At 37.5% G+C, this 12,683-nt stretch overlaps 1 long non-coding RNA gene across 2 annotated transcripts in view; it reads right to left on the reverse strand.

The window, feature by feature from the left end:
• Nucleotides 1-227: 227 nt before the first annotated feature.
• The window catches only part of LOC121296725, a 42,381-nt gene continuing 29,925 nt past the window's right edge, over nt 228-12,683 (reverse strand). For both annotated transcript variants that reach the window (XR_005947084.1, XR_005947083.1), the window contains exons 5-8: nt 7,261-7,523; nt 5,567-5,630; nt 1,766-1,882; nt 228-362 (exon numbers count right to left, since the gene is read on the reverse strand). This is a non-coding gene — a long non-coding RNA (uncharacterized LOC121296725). The remainder of the gene's footprint in view (nt 363-1,765; nt 1,883-5,566; nt 5,631-7,260; nt 7,524-12,683) is intronic.

The raw sequence follows: 12,683 nt of genomic DNA on the forward strand, positions 1-12,683 counted from the left end.
TGAAACTGCTGCAACAGAAAACAGGTTTGTGTATGAAAAATAACAGGAGTAATACACTGACAGAAAGCTGAATCTGTTAGCAGCCAGAATCTTCAGAAACTGTAAATTGAAACAAGTTCTGGGGTTCTTGGCTAATTCCTCATCACTATAACAGTTGTAACTAACCCAACCTTTTTTCAGACAGACTCACTGATGCGTTAAGGATTGGATAGGTGTACATTATTTTCTACCTCAGAGGGTGTTACCTTGTAGGGGGTCATATAGGAACACTTTCATTGTCACTGCCAGTGCTTTACTTGCTCCATGGGTGAGAGAGAGGACTTCAGTTTCTATGGCTGTCAATCAAGCACCTTTTATGGAGACTAAAACAAATTCATAAAAAGAAAAGAAAATGTAGTCAAGTATTGCTGATTTGTAGCACAATTTTAAGGATGGTGTGACAGGGCAGAGGCCCTGCACATGGGTTGTGCTGAGCTGGCAGCGAAGAAGTTAATCACTCCCTGCCAACTCCATGTGAGAATGTGGCTGGAATTAATATTTGAAAAATTGATGATTAATTGGGCTCCAGCCACAGCTGTATATAAGTAGCTAGAAATAATTTGTTTGGAATACGGAGTTTGGGTGAGTAACCTCTGCTCTGCTCTGCTGTGCTGGGATGGGCCTAAAATATGTATTGGTCAGTGAAGACAAATGCCCAGCCTGAGAAGTGCTTTGTTTAAGCCTTTTATTTTGGCCCTTTTGCTTGTTTCTTTGTTTTATGTTAAATAAAAAAGTGTGCAACAGCACCGTTAAACTGCTGCTTCTGTCTTTGGGTCTGCTTCCTAACATTTACACATTTTAGCCCCAATACAGCACAGCAGGGTACAGCACAGCCCACCACACAAGTTACCCAAACTCCCTCTCCCAAACAAAAGATTTCTAGCTACTTACATGCAGCTGTGGCAGAAGCCTAATTAATCGATTGTCAAATGATTCACTCCAGCCACACTGTCATGTAGAGTTGGCAGGGAGAGACTAACTTCTTCCCTACCACCTCAACACAACTCTGTGCAGGGCCCCTGCCCTGTCATACATGTAAACCACAAACTTTTACTAATGTCACAACACATAAACAGAACACAGAGGAAAGAGTGAATCTATTCTTACATGTATGGGTAATTGTAATAATATTTCAAAATATTAGAACACCTATAAATCGAAATGTATCATTTTACTATATTATAGTACTAAATATACATTATGCTCTTGAACCTTGAAAGAGTATTCACATATGAAAAATCCATGCTTGCAGGACACTCAATCCTTCAGTACAGTAGTTAAGAGACTGAAATGCAACCAGCCTCTACCTGCTACCCAAGACACCATATCCAAGACAACACAAATTACTTTCACAAGAACAGAATTCACTGCATGGTGTAATATGGGTAATATATGTTATATATGTTTGTATTTACACTAGTACTTAAACTTCACTTTAAAATAGCGTGTGATTACAGTGTAATTGCACCAATAAAAAATCTTAAATTAAGAAGTCTGACCCAATAAATTGAAGAAAAAGACACCAGCATATCAAATTAATTCCCCTGGATGACTTGAACAAACTGTAGTTGCAAATGTTTCCGCTCACTGTGAAAACAGATTACGATGAAATCCTAAAAACAATGCATTACAAAACAAAGTCTGTTTGTTTGTTTCTCAGATCTGATTTACAGATATTTTTGTTCAGCATGCAGAAGCTTTGAAAAAGTGCAATTTTCAGTGTCACCTTTTTGCGTTGTTTGGAGAAATCTACTGTTCGTTATCAATCTGGCAGGAAGTTCACAGTTCCAGTGCCAGCAACCAGTCATTTCATTTAGGGAGCCATGCGAGTTCAGTTACAGTACTACTTCGAGAAAGGAAAGAAACAAAGGAAGAGTCTAATTTGGAGGACTATCTTCACCTGTCCCAGATTTACTTCAAAAGCATCCAATGTACAAGGTTTATCATGCCTTTGACCTTTACACAATCCTTACATATTACCTGGCTTACCAGTGTTACAATGCGCTTTGTGACATATCTTTTTTGTGAAGGATAGACCCACAGAGTCATGTCATATCCTGTGGGCACTTCCCACGGCTTCAGATACTGAAAAGTCAGGGCAATGGCTCTGGCACCTAGGTCCCCTAAAGGACTCTGTGAGGTCAGTATTAACAGGGTCAGCTTATTAAATATACTGTACAATCAGAGGTCTGAAAAATGTGAAGCTTTAATTTATTTAGAGAAAGATAATTATACAAGGCATATCTGCACACCATGACACATATGGGTATAAGCCAAGTAAAACCTTGAAAGAATTTACACATCAGGAATGAAAACAAAAAGGAAACTTAAAGCCCAATTTCACAGTTTTAAACACCGGTATTAATATTTTTTTACTGTATGGAAAACTGAAAAAGAAAACAATACTGTGATGAAATACTACTGGCAGTGCCAATCTCCCAGCTGAACTGCACAACCTGTGTAAAACCTAGTACCTTTTGTAGATTTCACATCTGGTTTCACAATGTAATTTTGGCCAAAGCAGACAAATGGAATTTAGCAATGATTTCATTTACGGTTCCCTTAAGAAACATTAGCTTGTTAAAGGCATTAACCCCAAGACTTTACTCGTAAAAACTTAGTTTTATTGTTTTCATCCAGGGGAGAAACCTGGGAAAAGACACTGGGAAAAGACACACAGGAAAGAAGGCGGTCAAAGGTCATGAAAACATTGATTTTAAAAGATGGCGGTACACATGTCAAGGGAGCTTTTGTCCCATTATGAAAACCAGACATCTCTAATCTACCTGGTGTTGCTTACACACTATACAAACAGACCACCTGTGGATTTTAATTATGTCAAAGACATGTCACGCCAAATAAAACATTTACAGCTTTACATATGGAGTTTCATTCTGGATTAATGTTGTTTTTAGTTTTATTTATTGAATCTCAAAAGCACAAACTGTTTTAATACTTGCTTCAATTATAGATCGCCATCCAGGAAGACACCAACATGACAATGCAATTGTATGGTTATTATAGTCGAGTCTGACTGCAGAGTCCAAATTGACCTATTGAACCATAATGAAATGCATGCCATTAACAGCTGTAGAAACCAAACTTCAATATTATGCTTAATATGGGGTCCCTAGTGACTCATCTTATAACAGAAATACAGCGTGGATTGCAGGGGGAGCCATGCAATTGTGGTTTGAATCATGTTCATGCTAAGTATACAAAATTGGCAGAAGGCCTCACACCTCATCAGCAACCTCTATTAGACAGGTGATTGATGCAGCCAGGCAAGCTTTCCTGCACTGTCCATCTCCTAGGCTTGATTGGTCCTGCATTCAACATCTTCAGGGATCAGTAGCTTGCAAAATTTGCCGCTAGATTCAGCAGGTGAAAACAGACAATCAGCAAGAACGGATAGCTTTAGTCCTACTGGCGGGTTAGTTGTTTGCAACAGCGAGTGCAGTCCAAATTAGGCATCTGAAATATAATTTGTGTACAAACCATTTATATTCTGACTTGTTTTTGTTTCAAAGACTTATTACTGCCTTTTGATTAAATATAAGTAGGAAAAACATCAATTTTTTGTAATTTTTCACCCAGTATACGTAGCATGAACTTTTACAAGGTGAAGGAGACCATTTAATTTCCCTTTAGACTTCGCTTCGCTCATCCAGGACGGGGGCAGTGTGCCGATTCACGGAATGATTGCAAATTTATCTTGGCACCAATCTTTTTCTGTCTTTTCTTAAATCATTCAGACACTAAGTTGTGTGAAACGTCACTTTTGAGTCATTAAGCATAGGACTTGAACCTCACACTTGGCTCAAGCATTTAGGCAAGGCATAAACTGGCTCAAGTTTGTCCAAAGAACCAGCAAGCACATCAGTATTGAAAAAAGAAGATGCACCATGCATAAAAAGAAGCACCATGCATTTCATTCACCTGAAGAAGATCCTGCAGGATTGCCTGGGAAGATGACACCCTAAAGGATGCTAATTCACAGTATAGACACAATCCAGAGCTCCAGGTTAGAACATCGGTACATTTAGATTAGGTAATTTAGGAATTAGACCAAGTAAATGGGCTACAAAACTATGATTGTTATTATATATGGAAGCATAGATCATGCAATCTATGAAATGACCACACACAAGAGAAAGCGAATACAGCATGTTTGTGTTGTAATGGCCATCTGATGAGTCAATAATGTATTGACATGTTTTATCAATACATAATTTGAATATCATCACCTCAATTTGTTATGATTTTTTTTTTTTCAGCAGGGTCATCTGCATTCTTGAAAATTAACCCATCCATGTATTGTTCAGTAATACAATATAATGAAATGTATAGACCAGGCCTTACGATAATACAGTAGTCAAGAAGTATTGTTTGTTTCTGGAAAACTAGTGATTATTTGTGTATTTGTATAACATCATAAATACATAACAAAAAAAGGTGAGGTAACTTCATGTGCCCTAATGCACAAATAAAACAAATAATATGCTTGACCTGTTCATTAGAAGTTCAGCCCCAAAGGTGAGAAATATGTCAACAGCTGTAGCGCTCCAGCCAAGTGGAGCTGCCAGTTGTGCAACAGGGTAACCAAGCTGTAAGGGTAATCTCGGGTAACCCTTTATTTGTCCATCTAGCTCAGTAACAGTTACTCACAACCACTGTGCATGCCCATTATCAGACAACCATACAGAACTCTCATAAACCTTTGGGGTCACCATCATTTAAAAGAACAGCAGTGGTATACAGTAAACACATAGCTAAGTAACTCTTAAAAAGGGTAACAACACATAACAGGTTTTGTTACAAAGTTAATTGGGTTGCTTGTTTAATTCCCTTTTCATGGATTCAGGCAAAGTAACATTTGTGTCTCAAACATTACCAGCCAGACAATTGGACCCATGTTTTATTTTTTATTTTAGTGCTTATTGATAATCTACTGTAAATGATGTGGAACACTGTAAGAGATGAGACAATACTTATTATGTCTCTAGTGTTTTAAAATCCTACATAAAGCAGTAAGGGAATATTTCCCACAGTATTTCAGATAAAACAGTATGTTGCAGGCTTCTTACAAAAACCACGTGCCAGGCAAGCTAAAAAGGTTTATATTATTAGGGCTTTTATTTTAAGCTAATTAAACGCAAACGCAACAATCAAGCACATAGCAGTAGATTACCTGAACTTGTCTCAAGTACATTGTTGTAGTAGCACCACTTAATGCTAAAATACGATGCTTGCCATGGCCAATGCAGTAGTATAAACCTCACGTCAGCTTTAAGTCCAAGTCAAACATTTATTTTTTTTCCTCAACATATTTGAAAAGTTTAGTCACAAAGAGAGATGTTTTATTAAATAATTAAGAGAGCATGGTAAAAATGTTCTGCAATTTATACATGGAAAATTATTTCACATTTGTTAAGCAAAAACACTTTCATAATAAATAAACTTAAGAAATGTATTTATAAAACAATGTAATCCCTGGCAGTGCTTCATAAGAGAGGTTTTGACATACCTTAAAATTACATCCATACGTCAATGAGCTATAAACTTGCCAGCTTGCCTGCACTGTCAATCCCCTAGGATTCAAACAAAAAGAGAAGTGAAAAATGAAAGGTAAGCCAAGTTTCTTGTTGTCAATTTTAATCTTTCTAAAACATTCTCTCTCCCCACTGCAAAATAAAAGAAAAACTGTAACCTTGGATTTAAAAATGTTTGATGTGAAATTATTTATTAAAATAGAAGCTTATTATAAATTATTTCTACATCTGAAAGCCTTTCTCAGCCAGTTGCAACACATTTTCAAAGCTCTTCGAGAAATGTTGCTTCTTAAATAATAATAAATAAGTCTTGCTCTCTTTTAACTAGAGGAAAATCATATTACATACACTGCCTCTTAAAATGGAACACTGTCTTATTGCCATACAAAGACAGCCTTATGCCAACTATGAATATTACAAATAGTGCCATGATATGCATATTTACCTCTGGAGTTTTTACTTAATGCACATTGAGTACAATGCATTAAGTAAAAACTCCACAGGTAAAAAGAAACACTTTAATGGGGGTAGCCACAATATACATGTATTTTGCACAATATAACAATGTTAATCGAGGCCAGAAGACAGTATAGAGTATTCAGGATATATATTTTACAGGGTTTACAGTTACATTTAGTTTTTTCTTTTAAAACACTACTTACAAACTATGTTACAAGTTTGTACTAGTTTGTATTAAGATATTAAAAGGTGAACTTAAGTATTAAAAATTTTAACTAGAACAAAGTAGCAAAATATGGTATCTGGTTAAAAAAAGCAACCCCCTCTCCTCCCTGTGCAAGTGCAGCCTTGAGTTGAACAGACTTAGTACTCCAAATTGCAAATTAGTTTTGGATAAAAATCAAAGTGGGAAAAAATAAATCTTGCTTAAGGTAATTCTATTTGTTGAAAACAAAGTGAACACACCTTAATGTGGTTGTCTGGTAGCGTGTTCATTTCAATCTTTTTTTTCGCCAGCAACTGGTTTTGATGGAAAGAGTACTGGGAATTCACCCACACAGTTTTGGACACATTTCTCACCATTACTCAGCTGTGCATGTCTGAGTTACAAGTTTTAAAGTGGACTTTAATCTCTCCGGAAATATAAATCATTAGCTCCTTCTCAGCCAATAAAACCATGGGATCCCACAAACATTCCTCATTTGACCATAAAAGTCTGCATGAAAAATAATTAATTGGCAATAGTAAACAAAACAAGTTTTTTAAAAATAAAACTATGAAATTCCCAATTTACTTTAACTAAAAATACTACAATTAATAGGCAGGGCAGATGCCTCCATATACTGATCTCGAAATAGCCTGTGCCAAAGTACGTCCAGATCAAGTTCAACATAATTGAATAAGCGCTTCTCTGGTTATGTAAAAACTTAGTGTGACAACAAGCATGGCACTTCCATACACCCCAGACTATGACATAGTTTTGTTTTGTTTTTTTTCTCTAAAGAATGTCATTCATAAGTTTAATCACAATTGTTTAGTGGTCCTATAGATAAATGCAAAACTGTACAATTACATACAAAAAGACAATCAAGCAGTCTGTAGTAATTATTGTTACAAACAATTTCTTTAAATGTGCTAAATCCTAAAGTGGGATAGTCTCCTACCATTAAAAAAAATTGCTTTTAAAGTAGCTCACAACCCATCAAGTTACCCCATCTTGAAGTTTACTGTTTCCTGGATCCAGTGAGTCCTCCATAATTGCAACCACATCACTGCCAAGTTACTGAAAGAGCCGGACTGCTAAGAGTTGTAAACTTGGTTGCTTTCCTGGAAGGAGCTCTGTGTTCTATTCATTCTTGTCGCTTCTTTTTGTTTCGGTTGCTCAGTCAAGAGCTGGGAGGCCGAAACGGGAGTTGACTGCATAGAGCCTGGAGGAAGGGCTGCCCTCAGCCATGGATTTCCTGAGGTTTCCCCCTAAAAAAAATATAAAATGTGTGAGTAGGGGGTTTTTCCTTACCTGAGAGTTGAGCGGTTCGTATTTAGTAGTTCTGCAAGGTGTGTGGTCGGGTTTGAGAGGCTGGGCTCTCTCCCTCTGTGCAGTCATGCTCTGGGGGACAGGCTGTGTTTCAACTGTTGATTTTCATTAAATTCAATAATTGGGGGTTAGGTGGCAGAGTGCCAGAGTGGAGAGCGTTAAATATTTTTCATTATTCATTCATGGTTTGGCGGCCTCATCATTTTGGGGAGAGGTGGCTACAGCCACATCCTATCTGCGGCACTGGGATGCATGTATCTGTTCGTGAATTCCTCACACAGGTAGCCGTTGGGCACCCGCGGACGAGACCTCCGGCCAAATATATATTTCATTCGGGCCCTGAACGTCCTTCACAGTCATAAATCATCTGCAATTGCAATCGCTATCATCATCATTCATTCACTGCCATTCATTTAAGCGGATTCTCTGTGCTGAAACACCTATTCTTACATTTGACCTCATCAGCCCACCTGCCAATCACAAGCCTTTGAAGTTGATAATTAACTTTCGTCTCACTTCTCTGCTGTCCTTGATATAAATATGAATTTATTTATATGGCTTTGTTTTAGAACACAGAAAAAAACACAGAGATGAAGACCCCTAACACACACATTATACAGCACCACCCCAGTCTGCCATATAAAGGGATGGTAGATGAAGTCTATTCAACAAAACAATAAGACACTAAAATACAAAAGACTTCTATGCATCATTACATTTTGAATGTTGTAATGCAATTGGACAAATGCTTTGAGACGAAATCTTTGCCAATATTGGTACAAAGGCATATTTACATTTTCTAAAATTGAGGCGTTAATTAGATACACCTGCATTAATAGTTTAGAAATTGTCTTTTTCCTACTGTTGGGCGGTTGGGGTTTTGGGGTAGTGAAACTATGAAGAATAAATGATTAATCCTTAAAATAGGCTGTTTTTGGTGGTCAAGACAGAAGGGAAGCAGGTCCTTCTTAAGTCTCCTGCCCCTTTATTAATAATCTAATGGAAGTGCGCATAGCTGCATTAGTCTTCATCTGCCTTTTCAAAAGATGGCAGGTCTGTTTCCCAAAACTACAAATCAGTCTGACTATCGACCTTTTCAGTGAAGAAACAATGAAGGAAAAAGCCCAGTACATTAATGCAATACATCAAGCTAAACCTGCCACCAAGTTTAGGACCCAAAGTCATGCATTTAAAACAGAAGTTTTGGCCATGATTCATGCCACTGAAAAACAAAACAAAAATAGGATTCTTTTATTTTCAATCAATTACAATAAATAAAAATAGACTCATGTATTCTGGTATCTGCTGCCAATAAATTGCACAGATGCCCTCATTACAGGTTTCTTTGCTAAAGATGTCAGACATGACCTCCTTCAAAGCAACTGGACCCAAGATTGCACCCTGTACCTGTAAACATGTTTATCCATAGGTTCTCCATCCTAACATGACAACTTTATAAACAGAGAATGATCTCATACTTTGACCTTGAAATGAAGGTCAAACGTTTCCCTACAATCCACAGAAGTAAATCTCTGACAAGGCTTCCAGCAAAGTACGCCTGCAAACCTGCCCCAATTTTAAACAAGACATCAATTCCTCCTCCGTGTCTGCCACTCCAGCCAAAATATGGGGAGATGTAACTATAACACACCCTTACACTTCATTCAAGAACCGGGATGAAATACAGTGAGCTATGTCGTGCTTTTGGTCTTGCATCCTCCTCGTTCCAACCGTGCAGTATACGGGACATTTCTCGTTTGAGATTTGCATTGTACAGATCAGCAGTACGGCAACCAGGTTTGTAAGTGCAAATAGCTGGACACCTAGGCTTTCTATTGGTGCGCTGTCTGCCGGAAGACGTTTGCATTACATCAATCAAAAGAAGGCGGAAATGGAGCTTGACAGCAGTGAAGCGCTGTTATGCGCCATTCTTCCTTTGTTTACAGATTAACATAAATTGTTTCTATGATTTCCATAAATAGGCTAAGAGACAATGCAGAACGAGTAAGTTTTTTTTTTAAAAACATTACCTTTAATATTTTTTTTACATTCATACATTAATCTTTTTATAAGCGACTGCTGGTGTTACAGGAATGTAAATAATGTCTCGATGTTGGTATTTAGTTATATTTTTTTTCGACGAAACAAATGCAGTCCAGTAATCTGGACATTTGGAATTAAGGATTTAAAACCTGTTAGAATGGTGTAGATGTGACGCGCGTAAAGTACAGAATTTATTTGCTAAGTTACATATTGATTTATTTTTTTATGAAATGTTTATTCAGGAATGAGTGCAGACGAGGTTCTACAGCTGTTAGATGACAGTGACGCTGAGTGTAGTGAGGATGAAGAATATCAAGCAGAAAGTGACAGGGATTCAGATTTGGTATATATTTTTAATTATGCGGTTCTCATGCAAGTCACTTTAGAAATTCAGTTGTTAAAATATTATTAGAGTTGAAAGGACAGTTACGTAATGTAAGTTGTATTTACTGTTATGTTTCAGTAATCATCCATAATATTTTTCAGGCTGATGAGGGACCTGGACCAACTAAGGCAGCACGTGAACTCCTGTTCAAACAAAAACAATTCCAGCCAGTAGATGTACCATGTACTGCACAATATACTCCTGATGAGACCAGAGTTGTGTGGACCCCTATAAATTACTTCACACAGTATTATGATGATGATTTCTGGCAGTTGGTCAGCGAGCAAACAAATATTTGGGGCTTACAAAGAGCGACAACAACAGAGCTCAAAACAACCCCATCTGAAATCAGGCAATTAGTTGGCTCCCACATTGTGATGGGATGTTTGCGCGTACCAAGAGTTCAGTTGTGCTACCAGCCAATTGTCAAAATTCCAGCTGTCACCCAGATTCAAAGGGACAGGCACTTTAAATTGAGAAACAATTTGCATTTTGTTAATAATTTGGATATGACGTAGTAATGAAGCTCTCTGAAACCCGTCCTGCAGGTACACATCTGTACTTTGACCGCTATTTTTTTACTAGCATCCCTTTACTTGATCAGCTCAGAGAAAAGGGAATACATGCAACTGGGAACATCATGACAAACCGACTGCCCCAACGACATCAACTTGCCACTGACAAGATGCTGAAAAAGACAGGTCGGGGATCCTACCATCAATTTCCAAAGGTGCAGAAAACGAGGCTGCACCAAAAAATCCAGGATCAAGTGCACAGAATGCAATGTCTTCCTTTGCTTACAGATTAACAGAAATTGTTTCTATGGTTTCCATAGATAGGCTAAGAAACAAAACAGTATGTGTGTGTGTGTGATTTTTATAATGTATTATTTATTTTTATGTATTGGAACATATTACTCTCAAATGTTGCTATTTGTTGTAATACAGGAATGAAATTTCAGCTGTGCCTATGCTTGTTGGTGTATTGTGACTTTCTAGTGGAAGCAATGAGGTTTTTTCTGCAAGAGTTTACAATCAGAAAAATGTAAATGTATTGCCACTATGCCTGATCCCCCCAAATCCCATTTACTACCAAATAAGTACAATAAAACAGTGGTTCTGAAACTTTATCTGATTATTTTATTGTAGAGCATCTTCCTTTGTATTTAGTTTTAGATTTGTATATTTAATGTCTAGTGATGTGATACTTGTCACAGAAAATTTATATATATATATATATATATATATATACACACACACACACACACACACACACACACACACACACACACACACACACAACACACACACACTGGCTTGCAAAAGTATTCAGACCCCTGACCAATTCTCTCATATTACCGAATTATAAATGGTACATTGAAATTTCATTCTGTTTCATATTTTATTATTAAACACTGAAACCCAGTATCAGTTATTGTAAGGTGACATTGGTTTTATGTTGGGAAATATTTTTAAGAAAAATAAAAAACTGAAATATCTTGCTTGCATAAGTATTCAACCCCTGTGCTGTGGAAGCTTCTAGTTTGCACCGATGAAAGAAATTGCCCTAACGAGGACACAATTACCTTACCATTAGCCTCCACCTGTGAACCATTAAAATTGCTATCACATTTTCTGGATAAAAACCCCACTGTTGAAGGATCATTGGTAAGGCTGTGAATCTGAAGGAAAATGAAGACCAAAAAGCATTCTACAGAAGTTAGAGATAAAGTAATACAAATGCATAGATTAGGGAAAGGGTACAAAATAATATCCAAGTGTTTGTGTCTGTATGGGAGGGTGACAAGAACGAAGCCATTACTCAAAAAGTACCATCTGAAAGCACGTCAGGAGTTTGCCAGAAAGCATGAGAGTGACCCAGCTGCTATGTGGGAAAAGGTTTTGTGGGCAGATGAGACCAAGATAGAGCTATTTGGCCAAAACTCAAAGCGCTATGTGTGGTGCTAACCTAACACTGCCCATGCCTCAAGACACACCATCCCTACAGTGAAGTATGGTGGTGGCAGCATCATGCTGTGAGGATGCTTCTCATCAGCAGGGACTGGGCATCTTGTTACAATTGAAGGAAGAATGGATGGAGCAAAATACAGAAAAATAGTGCAAGAGAATCTGCTTCAGTCCACTAAAAAACTGAAGCTTGGGAGGAAATTCACCATTCAGCAGGACAATGATCCCAAGCACAAGGCCAAAGCAACATTGGAGTGGCTCGAGAACAAATATAGTGGCCCAGTCAAAGTCCTGATCTCAATCCCATTGAGAATCTGTGGCACTATTTGAAAATTGCGGTCCACAAGCGTCCTGAACAACGTGGAGCAAATCTGCCAAGAAGAATGGGCCATAATCACTCCGACACTGTGTGCAAAGCTGGTACATACTTACCCCAAAAGACTTAAAGCTGTTATTGCAGCGAAAGGTGGCTCTACCAAATATTAATGTGTGGGGGTTGAATACTTATGCAAGCAAGATATTTCAGTTTTTTATTTTTCTTAAAAATATTTCCCAACATAAAACCAATGTCACCTTACAATAATTGATTCTGAGTTTCAGTGTTTAAAAATAAAATATCAAACAGAACAAAATTTCAGTGTACCACTTGTAATTCAGTAATATGAGAGAATTGGTCAGGGGTCTGAATACATTTTCAAGGTACT

This window comes from Polyodon spathula, chromosome 21, assembly GCF_017654505.1.
Source record: "Polyodon spathula isolate WHYD16114869_AA chromosome 21, ASM1765450v1, whole genome shotgun sequence".
NCBI lineage: Eukaryota > Metazoa > Chordata > Actinopteri > Acipenseriformes > Polyodontidae > Polyodon > Polyodon spathula.